General features: G+C 41.6%; 1 protein-coding gene and 1 non-coding gene across 10 annotated transcripts in view; both read left to right on the top strand.

The window, feature by feature from the left end:
- ANO10 (anoctamin 10) overlaps window positions 1-16,536 on the top strand; it is a 268,016-nt gene that overhangs the window by 30,493 nt on the left and 220,987 nt on the right. For 2 of the 9 annotated variants that reach the window (XM_086366277.1, XM_086366264.1), the window contains exon 1: window positions 12,850-13,080. The exons of the other annotated variants lie outside the window; for them this stretch is intronic. The gene's annotated coding sequence lies outside the window, so the exon portion shown is untranslated. Of the gene's footprint in view, window positions 1-12,849; window positions 13,081-16,536 lie in introns of those variants that run through there. 9 annotated transcript variants of the gene reach the window in all.
- LOC147348116 (small nucleolar RNA SNORD36) lies at window positions 14,520-14,588 on the top strand. The gene has a single exon (XR_015152002.1). It is a non-coding gene; the product is annotated as a small nucleolar RNA SNORD36 (small nucleolar RNA).

Genomic DNA, 16,536 nt, shown 5'->3' with positions numbered 1-16,536 from the left:
GCAATCACCCCAGAGAAAATTCCAGCACAAAGCATTTTAGGAATGCTTTTAGTGGAATCTTCTTCAAAGGCAGAGAATACTATCTTTAGTGTCCTAGGAAATTGACCTTAAGCCTTTGAAGGTGGACTTGATTTATGAAACCCATCACAAATTAGACCAGAGCTTTGTATAGTAAATAAGGAAGATGATCAAGATAAATAATATGACACTGAATTTCTTTCTTTTTAAAAAAAATATGTATTTTTAAATTTATTTATTTGCCTGCACTGGGTCTTGGTTGCAGCATGCAAACTCTTAGTGACATGTGGATCTAGTTCCCAAAATAGGCATTGAACACTGGGAGCACAGAGTCTTATCCTCTGGACCACCAGGCAAATCCCACCTCACTGAACTTTTAAATGAAGTGAGATCTAATTGAGTGTTTTTCAGCTTCACTCTGTAAACTTTCTAATTTGGCGGTGATGGAATGGAACCATTACTGCCTCCCTTTCTGCTGATAGGTTGGTGTGTATTCGTGATGCTGTTTGGTGTGTCAGGCTCTGGCAGGCACAGACCGCGTGCTCAGGCAGAGAGGTGTAAGTGAAAGGGTTTAGGAGGGCCTTTGCAGTGGTGTCGGCAGGACTGAGGCAGACACTGGGCGGGATAGAGCAGGCTTCTGGGGTGGCCAGCGGAGGACAGCACTTGTCTACCATTGTGAGCGTTGTTCCAAATAGTGGAGGAGAGGTTCAGTTCCCCCTAGAGTGAGAGTGTCTATTTGTGGATCTCATTTCTCACTGATGTTTGTTCCTTAGTCTCTGTGTGCTCCTTTATCTTAAGTTAATGTCTAAAATTAATCAAGTTATTCCTGTCTGAGGAAAATATGGGCTTTTTAATAAATGGTGTTGGGACAGAGAAAAAGCCATCTGGAAAAGAATGAAAATGAGTCTAAACTTCACACTATTTGAAATAAACTCCAAATGGATCAGAGACCCAAATGTAGAACATGAAGCCAAACAAGTGAATTACTTTATAACTTGGAAGTAAGGAAAGCCTCTCAAAAGGAGGAATAACATAAAGGAGGAAGACGTTAATAAATTTTACTACCTAAAAACAAACAGGATGAAACACCATCAACAAAATAAAAAGGCCAGTGACAAACTGGGAGAGAATATTTGCAAGTTATTTCACAAATGAGGGCAAGTACACAAAGAGCTCTTAAAAATGGAGAAACCGTGTATATCTGGAAAAGATGAAAACTCTAACCCAAAAAGATACATGCTGTATAGCTCAGGAAAGTATTCTTAATAATAAGCCGTAAAGGGAACGAATCTGAATCTAAAAAATGAATCATTTTGCTGTACACTTGAAAGTAATACAATATTGTAAATCAACTCTACTTCCATAAGAAAAAGAGAAAAGATACATGCACCCCAATGTTCATAGCAGCACTGTTTATGGTAGCCAAGACGTGGAAACGACCCAAGTGCCCACCAACAGATGAATGGATAAAGATGTGTTTATGTAATATTTGTTATAAAAAGATGAAATAATAACAATTGCAGCAACAGGACAGACTTAGAGATGATCATACTAAGTGAAGTAGGTCAGAGAAAGATAAGTATATGATGTCACTTATAGGTAGAATCTGAAAAATGATGCAAAAGAACTTATTTACAAAACAGAGTCACAGACATAGAAAACAAACTTCTGATTATTCAAGGGGAGAGAGGAGGAGGGATAAATAAGGAGTTTGGGATTAACAGATACATACTGCTGCTGCTAAGTCACTTCAGTTGTGTCCGACTCTGTGTGACCCCATAGATGGCAGCCCACCAGGCTCCCCCGTCCCTGGGATTCTCCAGGCAAGAATACTGGAGTGGGTTGCCATTTCTTTCTCCAGTGCATGAAAGTGAAAAGTGAAAGTGAAGTCGCTCAGTCATATCTGACTCTTAGCGACCCCATGGACTGCAGCCTACCAGGCTCCTCCATCCATGGGATTTTCCAGGCAAGAGTACTGGAGTGGGGTGCCATTGCCTTCTCCAAGATACATACTACTATACATAAAATTAGTATTTTATTCTTTTTGATGCAATTGTAAATGGAATTGATTTCTAAATTTCTTTTTTTGATAGCTTGTTATTAGTATAAAGGCCACAGATTTCTGTATATTGATGTAGTATTCTGTGACTTTACCAAATTTATTTATTAGTTCTAACAGATTTTATCAATCCTCTGTTAAATTCTTTAAACATGTTAGTATGGCTAAGGGTAACAAATGGTTCCTCAATAAGAACAATATCTTGGCATATGATTTCATTTATAGTAATACTTAACTCCCAGAATTATTATTATTTTTTAATCCAGAAGGAAAAGGATAAATTCTGAGTGGTTCCAGCTATCCGCAACTCCCTCTGGCTGCAGCTCATGGGGCAGCCTGCATGGCTGTGCTTGAGTTGGCTAAGGATTTGTAACACACCTCAGTTTTTAGTTTAATACCACCATAAAAACTTAGCATGGCAGGGCCACTGAAACACAATAAAGCCTCTTGCCAACATCCACTGGATCATGGAAAAAGCAAGAGAGTTCCAGAAAAACATCTATTTCTGCTTTATTGACTATGTCAAAGCCTTTGACTGTGTAGATCACAATAAACTGTGGAAAATTCTGAAAGAGATGGGAATACCAGACTACCTGACCTGCCTCTTGAGAAATCTGTATGCGGGTCAGGAAGCAACAGTTAGAACTGGACATGGAACAACAGACTGGTTCCAAATAGGAAAAGGAGTACATCAAGGCTGTATATTGTCACCCTGCTTATTTAACTTATATGCAGAGTACATCATGAGAAACGCTGGGCTGGAAGAAGCACAAGCTGGAATCAAGATTGCTGGGAGAAATATCAATAACCTCAGATATGCAGATGACACCACCCTTATGGCAGAAAGTGAAGAGGAACTCAAAAGCCTCTTGATGAAAGTGAAAGTGGACAGTGAAAAAGTTGGCTTAAAGCTCAACATTCAGAAAATGAAGATCATGGCATCCGGTCCCACCACTTCATGGGAAATAGATGGGGAAACAGTGGAAACAGTGTCAGACTTTATTTTTGGGGGCTCCAAAATCACTGCAGATGGTGACTGCAGCCATCAAATTAAAAGACGCTTACTCCTCAGAAGGAAAGTTATGACCAACCTAGATAGCATATTGAAAAGCAGAGACATTACTTTGCCAACAAAGGTTCGTCTAGTCAAGGCTATGGTTTTTCCTGTGGTCATGTATGGATGTGAGAGTTGGACCGTGAAGAAGGCTGAGCGCCGAAGAATTGATGCTTTTGAAGTGTGGTGTTGGAGAAGACTCTTGAGAGTCCCTTGGACTGCAAGGAGACCCAACCAGTCCATTCTGAAGGAGATCAGCCCTGGGATTTCTTTGGAAAGAATGATGCTAAAGCTGAAACTCCAGTACTTTGGCCACCTCATGCAAAGAGTTGACTCATTGGAAAAGACTCTGATGCTGGGAGGGATTGGGGGCAGGAGGAGAAGGGGACGACAGAGGATGAGATGGCTGGATGGCATCACTGACTCGATGGACGTGAATCTGAGTGAACTCCGGGAGTTGGTGATGGACAGGGAGGCCTGGCGTGCTGCGGTTCATGGGGTCACAAAGAGTTGGACACGACTGAGCGACTGAACTGAACTGAACTTACTCACATGACTGGGGAATTAGACACTCAACCGTGACCATCTATTAAAGCTGTTAGAATACAAAAAGCACTAAGCATGAAATCCTATTGAAAAACTGTCTCCATTTCTTAATTATTCATTAGTTTCCTCAGAGTCTGATGGACCCTCAAGGTCAGTATTATGAATATTAGTTATCACTGTAATGTGGCAATGGAAATGTGTATTTTAAAAGAGTTTTTTTTTAGTAGAATATTGCAAGTAAAAGAAGTCATCATTTTATTGGGAGTGTATAAATCTCCCCTTCTGCTATATGATGAGAAAAACAGGAATGTTAGAAGCAAACCTTGCAGAGTCTTCTTGGTTTGCAGGGGCCTGGAAGTCAAGGGTGCTTGCTAACTGGCGTGGTGATGTGGGGAGAGGGGATGAACTGGTGCTAGTCAGAGATGGCAAGTTCTCTACTGGACGGGGCGATGCTTTGCCGCCAATAGTTTTAATTCTTCTTCAGCCAACATTAATCCAGATGCCTTCTCTTTACTATGCTTTATGCTCATCTGAAAGTGTCATCAGACTGGATTTGGTTGAGAGGAGCAGCTTCAGTACTCTTTCCACAGTATGAACTGGGAGTGTACTTTCTAACCATTTCTTCCCAATCCAGAAAACATGCAACCACTAGTGAGAACTGTGAAATTTAAACCCATTGAATGTAAATGTGTCTAATGACTGATGATGTTCAAACATCAGTTCTTCAAGCGGTGTGTTGTAAAGTGATTCATCTTGGGGTGACTGTCCAGTGTACAGATCTAGGAAAGACATACATACTCTTAAAGGATGGGTTCATATAGACATTTTAACTTTACAGTGTTTTAACTTCTGTGACTAAATATTTGTTTTTGCATCTGTTATACTGAAAATCTTGATTTGTAATTTTTGTTTTGTCCTAATTCCAATGATATATTTGTTTTCTCCTAGATTAGAATTATAACACTATATTAATAATACATTTTGGAGTAAAGTCTGAGATTTCATTATCTTCCTTTATCCTTAGATCAGCTCCCACAAGGAGTAGATTATCAGAGTACTGAAATAATTCTGTTCTCTGTGTAGCTATGTTGCCACATTTCAAATAAAGTTAGGCTCATTTGTCCCAAACTGTTTTCTACTTGGGGGATTTATTTTTGTCTTTTTAAAAAAGTCTTTTGAATATATAAAAGTTACATGATTACAAGCTAAAAACTGTATGAAAAGATGTCCTAAGCCAGTAATTAAGCAAGAAAAAGAAATAAAAGTTATCCAAATCAGAAAGGAAGGAGAAGAACTATCACTATTTTCAGATGACTTATAGAGAGAGGGCCCTAAAGACTCCTAACTTCTCCATGATTCTCTTGTTTCTAATGGAGACCTTTCCAATGGAGACGGAGGCTCCGGTTAAATTTTCAAGGTTCCAAATATATTGAATAAAAAAGTCAAACAAGGATATAAAATACTTAAATTGTTAATTAAATATTTTAGACATCCACATTTAATGAAGTACATCTTTTAACACAAAAGTGCAAGACAATATAGTTATACTAATTACAGGATAATGACAAATATTAAATTCATCATATGTAACCATTACTACCATGTCTGTTGAAGGGAAACAAAGTGAAATTTGCTTGATAGACACCTTCCTTCAATCCTGTGTGTATGTCTCTATAACTGCTTCTGTGCCTGTGGAGATGATGTTTTCACTTAAATCTGGAAGCATTTGTGAATGTAGAACATGCATCAAAGGACTCCCTTGGCCCTGTAATGACCCCTGTAGCAGATACAGGCATAACCCACCTGTATCCCCTCCTGACTGTTTAGTGGCCAGCACTGTATCTGGTAGCTTGAGGGTGCCTGTGGTGCTCCCAACAGGAATTGCAGCCAAAATTACCAGAGAACAAACGTATGAGATGCCAGTTCGATCCCTTGGTCAGGAAGATCCCGTGGAGGAGGGCATGGTAACTTGCCTGGAGAATCCCATGGACAGAGGAGTCTTGCAGGCTATATAGTCCATAGGGTTGCAAAGAGTCAGACCCAACTGAAGTGACTTGGCACGCATGCATGCCCGCACACAAACCTCTTCCAGCCAACAGCTCTCAGCCAACTGCCTCACCTATCAGGCAGGAAACTGTAGTGTGTTCTCCACTGGCTCCCAGAGTTGCCCAGGGTGGGTTCAGTCCCCTCCACCCACACATGGCCTGCCAGACCCTCCACTCCCCACTTCCCTCCTTCACTCCCCCACCAGTGCCCCCTGGCTGTCCTCCCAAATGAACTGCTTGCTGCGAATCCTTGTCTCAGGGTCTTCTCCTGAGGAAACCCACACTAAGACAACACTGATTGGGGTGTATGTTTTTTGCTTTTTTGTTAAGGATTCGCCATATGAGAATATTTACCTCTCACTCACTGGGCTGAGAACCTGTCAGAACTTCCGAATTATGGGAACAAAAGAAACCCAAACTATGAGTCACAGTAAGTCACAGGCCTCTAACACATTCCCTTTTTCTATTTCATCTATTTGATTCCTCATTTCTATTTCTATAGGTTAATGAACCATGTGACTTTATAATAAAGTCGTAATTCATTTTCGTCTATGGACTTAGGTGTACTGGACAACACTTAAATAGCAGAGTAATATCTGTAGGATATCCTGGAAGATGTCAGATGGAAGGATTTTATTTTATAAACAATAGAAGTTTCTTTTTTAAAAAAGTATTTATGTATTAGGCTGCACTGGGTCTTTACCGTGGCATATGGGATCTAGTTCCCTGACCAGGGATCAAACTCGGGCCTCCTACATTGGGACTGCAAAGTCATAGTCACTGGACCACCAGGGAAGTCCCTGAATGATTTTAAATTATGTCCAGGATATATGAACGAAGACGAGAAGATGTGTAGGGCTTTCCAGGGTTCAGAGCACCAACTTTTGACGTGAGTAAGGAGCAACAGTGGGGGCTCCGGGGCTCGGGGGCTCAAGTTAGGCTCAGAAAGCTTTGCTTTCCATGACAGAAGTAGATGCCAGCAGTAAGATGTCCTGAATGACGCATGAGTTGTTCCACGTGGCTTCAGGAAACTCGTCTTGTGATGGGACCAAAGCAGTCATTTTTGCTGCACTCATCATGCCCAGGAAGAACAAAATTGGCAGCAGCATCACATTTGAGGCCTCACCATGAATGACTCCTCTTTCCTCACCAGCCTTCTGCCCAGTTCCATGCACTGCTCCTTGTTTCTCCAGTGTGTGCTTCACTTTCCTGCCTCCCTGTACCTTTGCTCACATCTTCCTTCTTCCCTAATGCCTGTCTACTCCTCCACTCGCCAGCTGCCACCCAGCTCACATGCATCCCTGTTCCTTTCCTCAAAGCTACCTTGGATGTCACATCTGCCATTGATCCTCCCAGCAGTCCCTCCAGCTTCTGATCTCCTATAGTACATTTATGTTTCCTGCTCTAACTACAGTTGAAAGGGAAAGTGCTAGTCACTCAGCTGTGTCTGACTTTGTGATCCCATGGACTGTAACCTGCCAGGTTCCTCTGTCCACGGGATTCTCCAGGCAAGAATACTGGAGTAGGTTGCCATTCCCTTCTCCAGGGGATCTTCCCAACCCAGGGATCATACTCAGGTCTTCTACAATGCAGGCACATTCTTTTACTGCCTGAGCCACCAGAGAAGTCTTCAGTTGAGCCTTGAACAACATAGGTATAAGCTTCACAGGTCCGCTTCATGTGATTTATTTCCCAATAAATATGTACTACAGTACTACATGATCTGGTTGGTTGAGTCTGCAGAGTGGAACCTACTACAGTAGAGGGCCTGTAAAGCTGTTTACAGATTTTTTGACTGCCAGTGGTCAGTGCCTCTAATCCCAGCATTGTTCAAAGCGCAGCTGCATTCTTATCTTAGAACTGTGTGGTTAGATCCTAACTGCCCTACATGTGTGAGCTCAGTAAGTCAGTGTGGAATGCAGGAATTAGGGAACGCAGGAATTTTGAAAGTCACTGTATGGAACTGGAGTGTTTGGGTTATAGATTTTTCATTTGTCTTAATTTTAATTGTTTCTGGTGGGTTGGGTTGTGTAGAGGAATAAACAAGAATTCCAGGTAGAGGGAAAACTTGAGTATACACACACATCCAACCTTGTGCGTTTTTGTGTTTTTTGTATGTGTTTTTGTGTTGTGTGTGTGTTTGTGGAAAGAATGAAGGAGAGGAAGGAAGAAAGGAAGACAGAAAGGGAAAGAAAGAGGAAAAGGAAGAGAAAGGGGAGAGAGACAGAAAGAAAGTTAGAAAGACAAAAGGAAAGAAGGAAGGGCAGGAGGAAGGGAAATTTCCAGGAAACTCAAAATCACCTGATTTCCACTGGGGGGAGAAGCTGACTCACTGGGGCATAGGGAGAGAGACCTGCATTTTACTGCCCACTCACTTCTAGTTTTTACTTTTGTACTAAGTACCTGTGTTGTGTAGTTTAAGATTGAAAAACACAGAAAGAAGATATCCAGTAAACTTTGTCCTCAGAGTGTCTGTGACTCTGAGGTTTGGCTGCCTTTCCAGGCTGCAGAATACACTTCTGTTGGAAAAGCTCCTGAGTTGAGCTGATGGCAAGGCTACTCCTAATTGTTGGGAGAAAGTTCCACACAGGTCTTATGAGTAAAGGCACTGACATGTTGGTTCCAAACTGTTTTGAAGGATGGATTGTATAGCAAACAGCCTTGAAATGGAGCTGGTTTCTCCCTATGGAGCAGAGGGCAGGTTTGTTTTCTGTCTAGAATAATAAAGATAATATCTGCCTCAAAGGTCAAGGTTGAGCAGGCTTATTACTGCCCCATTAGAAGTTACCTAAACCCAGAGTTTCTTAGCCATGGCTGTGTGTGTGTGTTGAATCTATCTGGACTGCTCCACAAATTCTTCCCATGGGGACAAAGTGAGCTGACAGAAGCATGGAGCTCAGACTGACCACTGTGCAATGAGTAATAAAGTCCTTTGTCTCTGACCCAGGGGTCTCTTGTCCTCTGTTGGCATCTGTGAAACTGATGGGTTAACTGACTAGCTCACAAGTACGGTAAGATGTCATACCCTTTATAGTTCTTGACACTAATGATAGAGGTTTTGATTCTTGAAGATACTCATCTTAATCAAAATCCAAATATTTAGGATGAGCAGTTCTCCTCAGCTGAACAATTTAACAGAGGACTTCTGTTATTTCAATGGCTTTATTTCAGGAATGTGTTAGATACACAGAAGACACAGAAAAGAGCCATGAGCCATTTAGCCTGCTCCCTGCTAAGACAATAAATTGAAATAACACTGGGAGCCATAGTGTGTCCTTGGTTATTTGGCAGATGTCAAATGGTCATTTCTCTGTTATATGTTTCCAGTAAAAACATGGTAGAAATAAAACAATTACTTTCCCCAAGATACTAAAAATATATATATATATATATTTATATATATATATATTTATTATATATAAAATATTTCATCTACTCTAGCAAATAGGTGCTTGTATTCAACACTTACAGGGAGGAAGGAAACAGTTTACATATTTCTTTCTAGGAGGATGAGATGGGTCTTTTAATACATGAAAGTAAATTTCTGCTTTTTATTTTTAGATGTCAATATGGAAAACCTCCGGAGAAGGCAATGGCACCCCACTCCAGTACACTTACCTGGAAAATCCCATGGATGGAGGAGCCTGGTAGGCTGCAGTCCATGGGGTCCCTAAGAGTCAGACACGACTGAGCAACTTCACTTTCATGCATTGGAGAAGGAAATGGCAACCCACTCCACTGTTCTTGCCTGGAGAATCCCAGGGATGGGGGAGCCTGGTGGGCTGCCGTCTATGGGGTCACACAGAGTTGGACACGACTGAAGCGACTTAGCAGCAGCAGCAGCAGCATGGAAAACCTCAAAATTGTTTTTTCTTTAAGTTGCTCATCTATGTTTTTTTTGCTGTTGTTATAGTAGCCAGAGGGAGATGTAGGAGATTCGGGTTTGATCCCTGGGTTGGGAAGATCCCCTGGAAGAAGAAATGGCAACCCACTCCAGTATTCTTGCCTGGGAAATCCCGTGGACAGAGGAGCCTGATGGGCTACAGTCCATGGGGTCATAAAGAATCGGACACAACTGAGCATGCACGCACATGGTAGCCAGAATTGACTAAAACACTCATCTTTGACAAAACAAGGAGACATCTGAGGCTCCAAACCATACAAGACTGATGGCAGTGATCCCCAGGGCAGTGAGGCTCCGTAAGGACACGGGCAGGAGTGGAGTCAGCACACCCATGTCATGGGAGAAGATCTCAGGTGGGGCTGGTGGATCCTCCAAGGCAGAGGGCTCAGAGTAGACGGTGAACAAAGCCAAACCTCAGCTCGAAGAGCAGCATGCAGAGAATGAAGGCAGAGCAAAGAGGGCAAAGCTCAGGGAAGGCGCAGGCAGAAATAACATGTATTTTCAGGAGAAAGCCTGCCAGCGAGCTCAGAGAGAGGAGGACTGTGCTACGAGCAGCCTTCCACCTGCCTATTTTTTCACTGAGAAGAAATAAAGGCTAAATTCACTTGCTTAATGCCAAGCCATGAGAAAAACTCCTTCCAGCCAGGAACGTGAACCCTACCAACATCCAAAGCCTGCAAGCAGCTCATGTGAGAGAAGGTGAGACAGAAGATAAAACATGAGCTGGTAGCACTTCAGAAAGAAGTGAAGGGGGAGAGAAAAAATCATCAAAGAATTGAAGGAAAACTGGAAGCAGTCCGTGAAAGAACAGACACTAAAGAAAGCCACAGTTATCAAGACAGTATGGTACTGGCACAAAGACAGAAATATTGATCAATGGAACAAAATAGAAAGCCCAGAGATAAACCCACGCACGTATGGACACCTTATCTTTGACAAAGGAGGCAAGAATATACAATGGATTAAAGACAATCTCTTTAACAAGTGGTGCTGGGAAAACTGGTCAACCACTTGTAAAAGAATGAAACTAGAACACTTTCTAACACCATACACAAAAATAAACTCAAAATGGATTAAAGATCTCAACGTAAGACCAGAAACTATAAAACTCCTAGAGGAGAACATAGGCAAAACACTCTCTGACATACATCACAGCAGGATCCTCTATGACCCACCTCCCAGAATACTGGAAATAAAAGCAAAAATAAACAAATGGGACCTAATTAAACTTAAAAGCTTCTGCACAACAAAGGAAACTATTAGCAAGGTGAAAAGGCAGCCTTCAGAATGGGAGAAAATAATAGCAAATGAAGCAACTGACAAACAACTAATCTCAAAAATATACAAGCAACTCCTACAGCTCAACTCCAGAAAAATAAATGACCCAATCAAAAAATGGGCCAAAGAACTAAATAGACATTTCTCCAAAGAAGACATACAGATGGCTAACAAACACATGAAAAGATGCTCAACATCACTCATTATCAGAGAAATGCAAATCAAAACCACTATGAGGTACCATTTCACGCCAGTCAGAATGGCTGTGATCCAAAAGTCTACAAGCAATAAATGCTGGAGAGGGTGTGGAGAAAAGGGAACCCTCTTACACTGTTGGTGGGAATGCAAACTAGTACAGCCACTATGGAGAACAGTGTGGAGATTCCTTAAAAAACTGGAAATAGAACTGCCTTATGATCCAGCAATCCCACTGCTGGGCATACATACTGAGGAAACCAGAAGGGAAAGAGACACGTGTACCCCAATGTTCATCGCAGCACTGTTTATAATAGCCAGGACATGGAAGCAACCTAGATGTCCATCAGCAGATGAATGGATAAGAAAGCTGTGGTACATATGCACAATGGAGTATTACTCAGCCATTAAAAAGAATACATTTGAATCAGTTCTAATGAGGTGGATGAAACTGGAGCCTATTATACAGAGTGAAGTAAGCCAGAAAGAAAAACACCAATACAGTATACTAATGCATATATATGGAATTTAGAAAGATGGTAACAATAACCCTGTGTACAAGACAGCAAAAGAGACACTGATGTATAGATCAGTCTTATGGACTCTGTGGGAGAGGGAGAGGGGGGGAGATTTGGGAGAATGGCATTGAAACATGTATAATATCATGTATGAAACGAGTCGCCAGTCCAGGTTCGATGCATGATACTGGATGCTTGGGGCTGGTGCACTGGGATGACCCAGAGGAGGGTATGGGGAGGGAGGAGGGAGGAGGGTTCAGGATGGGGAATACAGGTATACCTGTGGCGGATTCATTTCGATATTTGGCAAAACTAATATTGTAAAGTTTAAAAATAAAATTAAAAAAAATAAAAATAAATAAAACATAAAAAAAAAAAAGAAAACTCAGTAAGGACCATGGAGAGCAGGAATGAAAACAGCAAGATAGAGTTTCAAAGGATTAGAGAGTAGGTTACACTTTTCAACAGAGAGATCAGAGTAGGACTTATTGAGAGAATGCCATCTTAAACCAAGTCTTAACAGGAGTGCAGGGGTTAGTTGTACTCTAGGGATATGCTCAGTTCCTTAGTCATGTCCAATGCTTTGCGACCCTGTGGACTGTAGTCTGCCCAGCTCCTCTGTCCATGGGATTCTCCAGGTAAGAATATTGGGGTAGGTTGACATTTCCTCCCCCAGGGGATCTTCCTGACCCAGGGATCAAACCTGCATCTCCTGAGTTAGCAGTTGGATTCTTTACCACTGAGCCATCTGGGAATCCCATGCTGTAGGGAAGAGTGAGCGTATTAATGTCAGAAATCAGACAAGAAGGAAAGAAGGAAAAGTATAATTTTCGTATGTTGTGACTAAAATGGGAGATTGTCATGGAATAAACCACTTATAAACTGTAAAAGATTTTATTCAGAGCATAAAATTAATATGCATAATGTTCATGTAACAGGCAACAACCGAATAGAAGCTATAATGGAGGAAAAGATCTTATTTATACTAGTGATGAGAAAGGTAAATTACCTGGGAATAAACTTCATAAGAAATGGGAAAGATTTTTATGAAGAAGTGCTAGCTAAGGGATTGGAAGCCTAAAAATAGCATCGGGTTCCCTAATTAGATGTATTCACTTGAGATCAGGAAGGTGGAAGTTAGGAAACCGTCCTCCTGTGGCTCCTGGCCCTGCCACAGGAGGAGAAGGATGTGGTTTCGTTGCAGCTAGTTCCTTCTTTATTCTCAAGCTTCCCAGGTGTCAAGAGGCAGCAGTGGCTGTGGCAGCTTTTTGATCCAACTCTGGGATCCGGGATCACAGGATAAGATGCCCCTCTTCTACCCTCAGGCAGAGGCTGTGGCTCCAGCCCTAGCATGGCTCCAGTAGCCTCAGAAGTAGCAGCTCCCATGGTGGGCCAGTTTGGCAGTGTTATTCACTCCAAGATATCTAGCCTAGAAGTGCTTCTCCAGGCCTCCCAATGATTTGGTAAGGACTTAATTCTCTTTATTCAATCTCTTCCTGTGTAAAATACACAGGGTGATTTCTGTATTCTGTATTGAAATTTGTCTGACATATTTGATATTGGAAGTGGTTGCAGAAATGAGACCCGTCAAGATGGGAATCTGGGATTGGGTTTGACCTGACTAGGTTTGAAGATAATGGTGAACTTGCCACTAGGGGAAAATATGCTGTGCTGGGCTCAGTCACTCAGTCATGTCCTATTCTTTGCAAGCCCATGGACTGTAGCCCACAAGGCTCCTCTGTCCACGTGGATTCTCCAGAGAATACTGGAGTGGGTTGCCATGCCTTCCTCCAGGGGAATCTTCCCAACTCAGGGATCAAACTCAGGTGTCCCACATTACAAGTGGATTCGTTACTGACTGAGCCACCAGGGAAGCCTAAGAATACTAGAGTGGGTAGTCTATCCCTTCTCCAAGAGATCTTCCCAATTCAGGAGTCCAACCAGGGTCTCCTGTATTGCAGGTAGATTCTTTACCAACTGAGCTACCAGAGAAGCCCAAAAAGTGAAAGTGAAAGTCATTCAGTCATGTCTGACTCTTTTTGATCCCGTGGACTGTAACCCACCAGGCTCCCCTGTCCATGGAATTCTCCAGGCCAGAATACTGGAGTGGGTAGTTATTCCCTTCTCCAGGGAATCTTCCCAAGCCAGGGATTGAACCCAGGTCTTCCACATTGCAGGCATATTCTTGACCATCTGAGCCACCAGGAAAGTCCAAGAATACTGGAGTGGGTAGCCTATCCCTTCTCCAGGGGATCTTCCCAACCCAGGAATCGAACCAGGGTCTCCTGCATTGCAGGTGGATTCTTTACCAGCTGAGCTACCAGGGGAAATGGGTTATAGCAAATCTAGGGCATGCAGTGGAAAAAGTTTCATAAATAATCCCCTGTGGTTGCCTGATGGAGAAGGAAATGGCAGTCCACTCCAGTATTCTTGCCTGGAGAATCCCAGGGACAGAGGAGCCTGGTGGACTGCTGTCTATGGGGTTGCACAGAGTCGGACATGACTGAAGTGACTTAGCAGCAGCAGCAGCAGCAGCATCGTTGCCTGGAATGAACAAGTTTACTAAAGGGGAGCCTTCAGTGGCTGCTCTCCTAGACAGTCATGATGGGAATGAGGGATTCAAGACGGGGTGGGTTATATTGGAGAGTTTAAAGAAACAAAATGATGTATCGTGAAAGTCAAAAAATACAGAAGTAAATTTAATATATGGTAACAGTGACATTTAAAATCTATCAGGGAAAGATGGATTAGTTAGTAAATGAGGTAGGGCAGATGCATAGCTATCAAGATATCAAGTAAAGTCGGATCTATACTACGTAACTTGGATCAAAAATAAATTCCTGATGGGTCCAGTTTTTAAAGGAAAAAAAATGAGATGATGAAACATTAGGAAGAAACCATGTTGCAATCATGTGAATTTCTCAATTAAACCTTCAAGTAGAAATACATGAGCTTTTTAACCCTGAGCAATTGCTACCATGTTAGCTTTAAAAAAAAAATTATTGGAATATAGTTGCTTTACACCATTGTGTTAATTTCTGCTGTACAGTAAAGTGAATCCATTATACATATATCACTCTTTTTTAGATTTTTTTCCCATTTAGGTCACCACAGATCCTTGAGTACAGTTCTCTTTGCTAAACAGTAGGTTCTCTACATTAGCTTTTAAGTTACTGTTTTTGCTCAAAATACACGTGGTCTTCCTGCCTGCCCTGTGTTGTAAGGTGGGGTTCCCTATTTCATAATCAAGGAGAAGGCCAGGCTGGAGCGTCTGGTCCATGGGAAGACCTGTACACACTGTGGCCTTCACGCAAGTCAACTCAGAAGACAAGGGCACACTGGCTAAACTGGTGGAAGTCATCAGGATCAATTACAACGACAGATTGGTGAGATATACCATCACTGGGGAGGCAGTGTCCAGGGTTCAAAATCAGTAGCTCATATTGCCAAGCCGGAGAAGGCAAAGTCAAAGAACTAGCCACCAAACTTGGTCAAGTGCACATTATTGAGTTTTCTGTACATAAAAGTAATAAAAAGTTCTTCCAAAAAGAAGAAGAAGAAACCATAGAAGGATTTTCAGAGTAATACAAGAGAGGTGTAGGTCTAAGTATAATGTAACTAAATGTAGTAAGTAGTAAAACAAAAGTTTGGTAAAAATTGACCAATTAGAAATGGGAAAAGTCTGCATGGCCAATAAAACCAAAACAATCAAAGGGGAAAAAACAAAGCAAGTAAAATAGCATAAGAGAACTCAAAAGGCATGTCAAACTGAGAACAAGTTTTGACATTCATTTCTAAGAAAGGAATTATTTTTATGATTATATGAAGTATTTCTATATCCAGTAGAAAAGTAGACAAAATACATAAATAATTTGTAGCAAATGAAATGCATATGTCTCATCATTCATAATAAGAGAAATATAAATTAATACTTTTTTTTCATTAATTAAATTGATAAGTTCTGGTTCTGGCCGAAATGGAGTAACTCCATTGCAGCCTATGTCTGCCACTGATTACCTCTTAAACCTCTGGACAAAATATGAAAAGGATGCTACGAGGTGGAGAAAGGGGTGAAAATTCATGATTGTTTTTTTTTTCTCCCTTCTCTGTCCTGGAGCTTTCATAGTCACAGTACTTCATTACTATAGTACAGTGACATGGATAATTAGACCCTGATAGAAAACCTATCCCTCTGGTCAGAGGAGATGGGAAGAGGGACACTTGTATGAAGTAGGGGGAGGATCTCTGTCAGTTTTTCTCTCTCTCCTCAACATTGCCCTGAGGGCTGCCCCAGCTGCACAGAGCAGCACAACAGATATAAAGGACAGCAAACTCCAGAGGAGCTCTTATCTTTCTGGCCAGCAGAACTGGAAAAAGGATGTTCTGGGTGCTAGAGATTATGAAAGAAATGTCCCAAAGGAGAGTGGTAGAGAAGGAAATCCCTAATAATGTTACACAGCCACAGCTAACTGATACAGGAGTCCATATCATTAACTGAAGTCTACCATTTGTGTTTTCCAACAATTTGTCATATTTACAGTTTTGATGTGTTAATTGTAGAGATGAAAGGAGACCCTCTTTGTGAAAGGCATTTTTAATATTTCCATTCAATTTTTATTTTTCCAGTCCTTCCAGCATATAAATATCAGAAGATGTTATAGGGAGAGATGGCCATAAATGCAAGGAATGAGAAAATAGGAATTGTGCAGCTGAAAAAAAAAAGTCTATTGAGTAATCAATGTCTAAACCTATAGAACCTCTAAACAATTTGTCCTGATTTTCAGAAGAGAAAAGAACTTCTGGCCACCTACCGTGATGGCCACAGGAGAACTGATCAATAAGTTGTAAGCTGCTATGACAGAGCATTAGGAGTCTAGAAAGATCAACACACAGTCCCTTCCAAGTAATTAGGCTTCTGT

This window comes from Bos grunniens, chromosome 22, assembly GCF_055505025.1.
Source record: "Bos grunniens cultivar Pamir isolate PY7600 chromosome 22, Bosgru_T2T1.0, whole genome shotgun sequence".
NCBI classification, from domain to species: Eukaryota; Metazoa; Chordata; class Mammalia; order Artiodactyla; family Bovidae; genus Bos; species Bos grunniens.
Note: the sequence above shows the minus strand (reverse complement) of the source record. Positions and strands in the feature narration are given on the sequence as shown.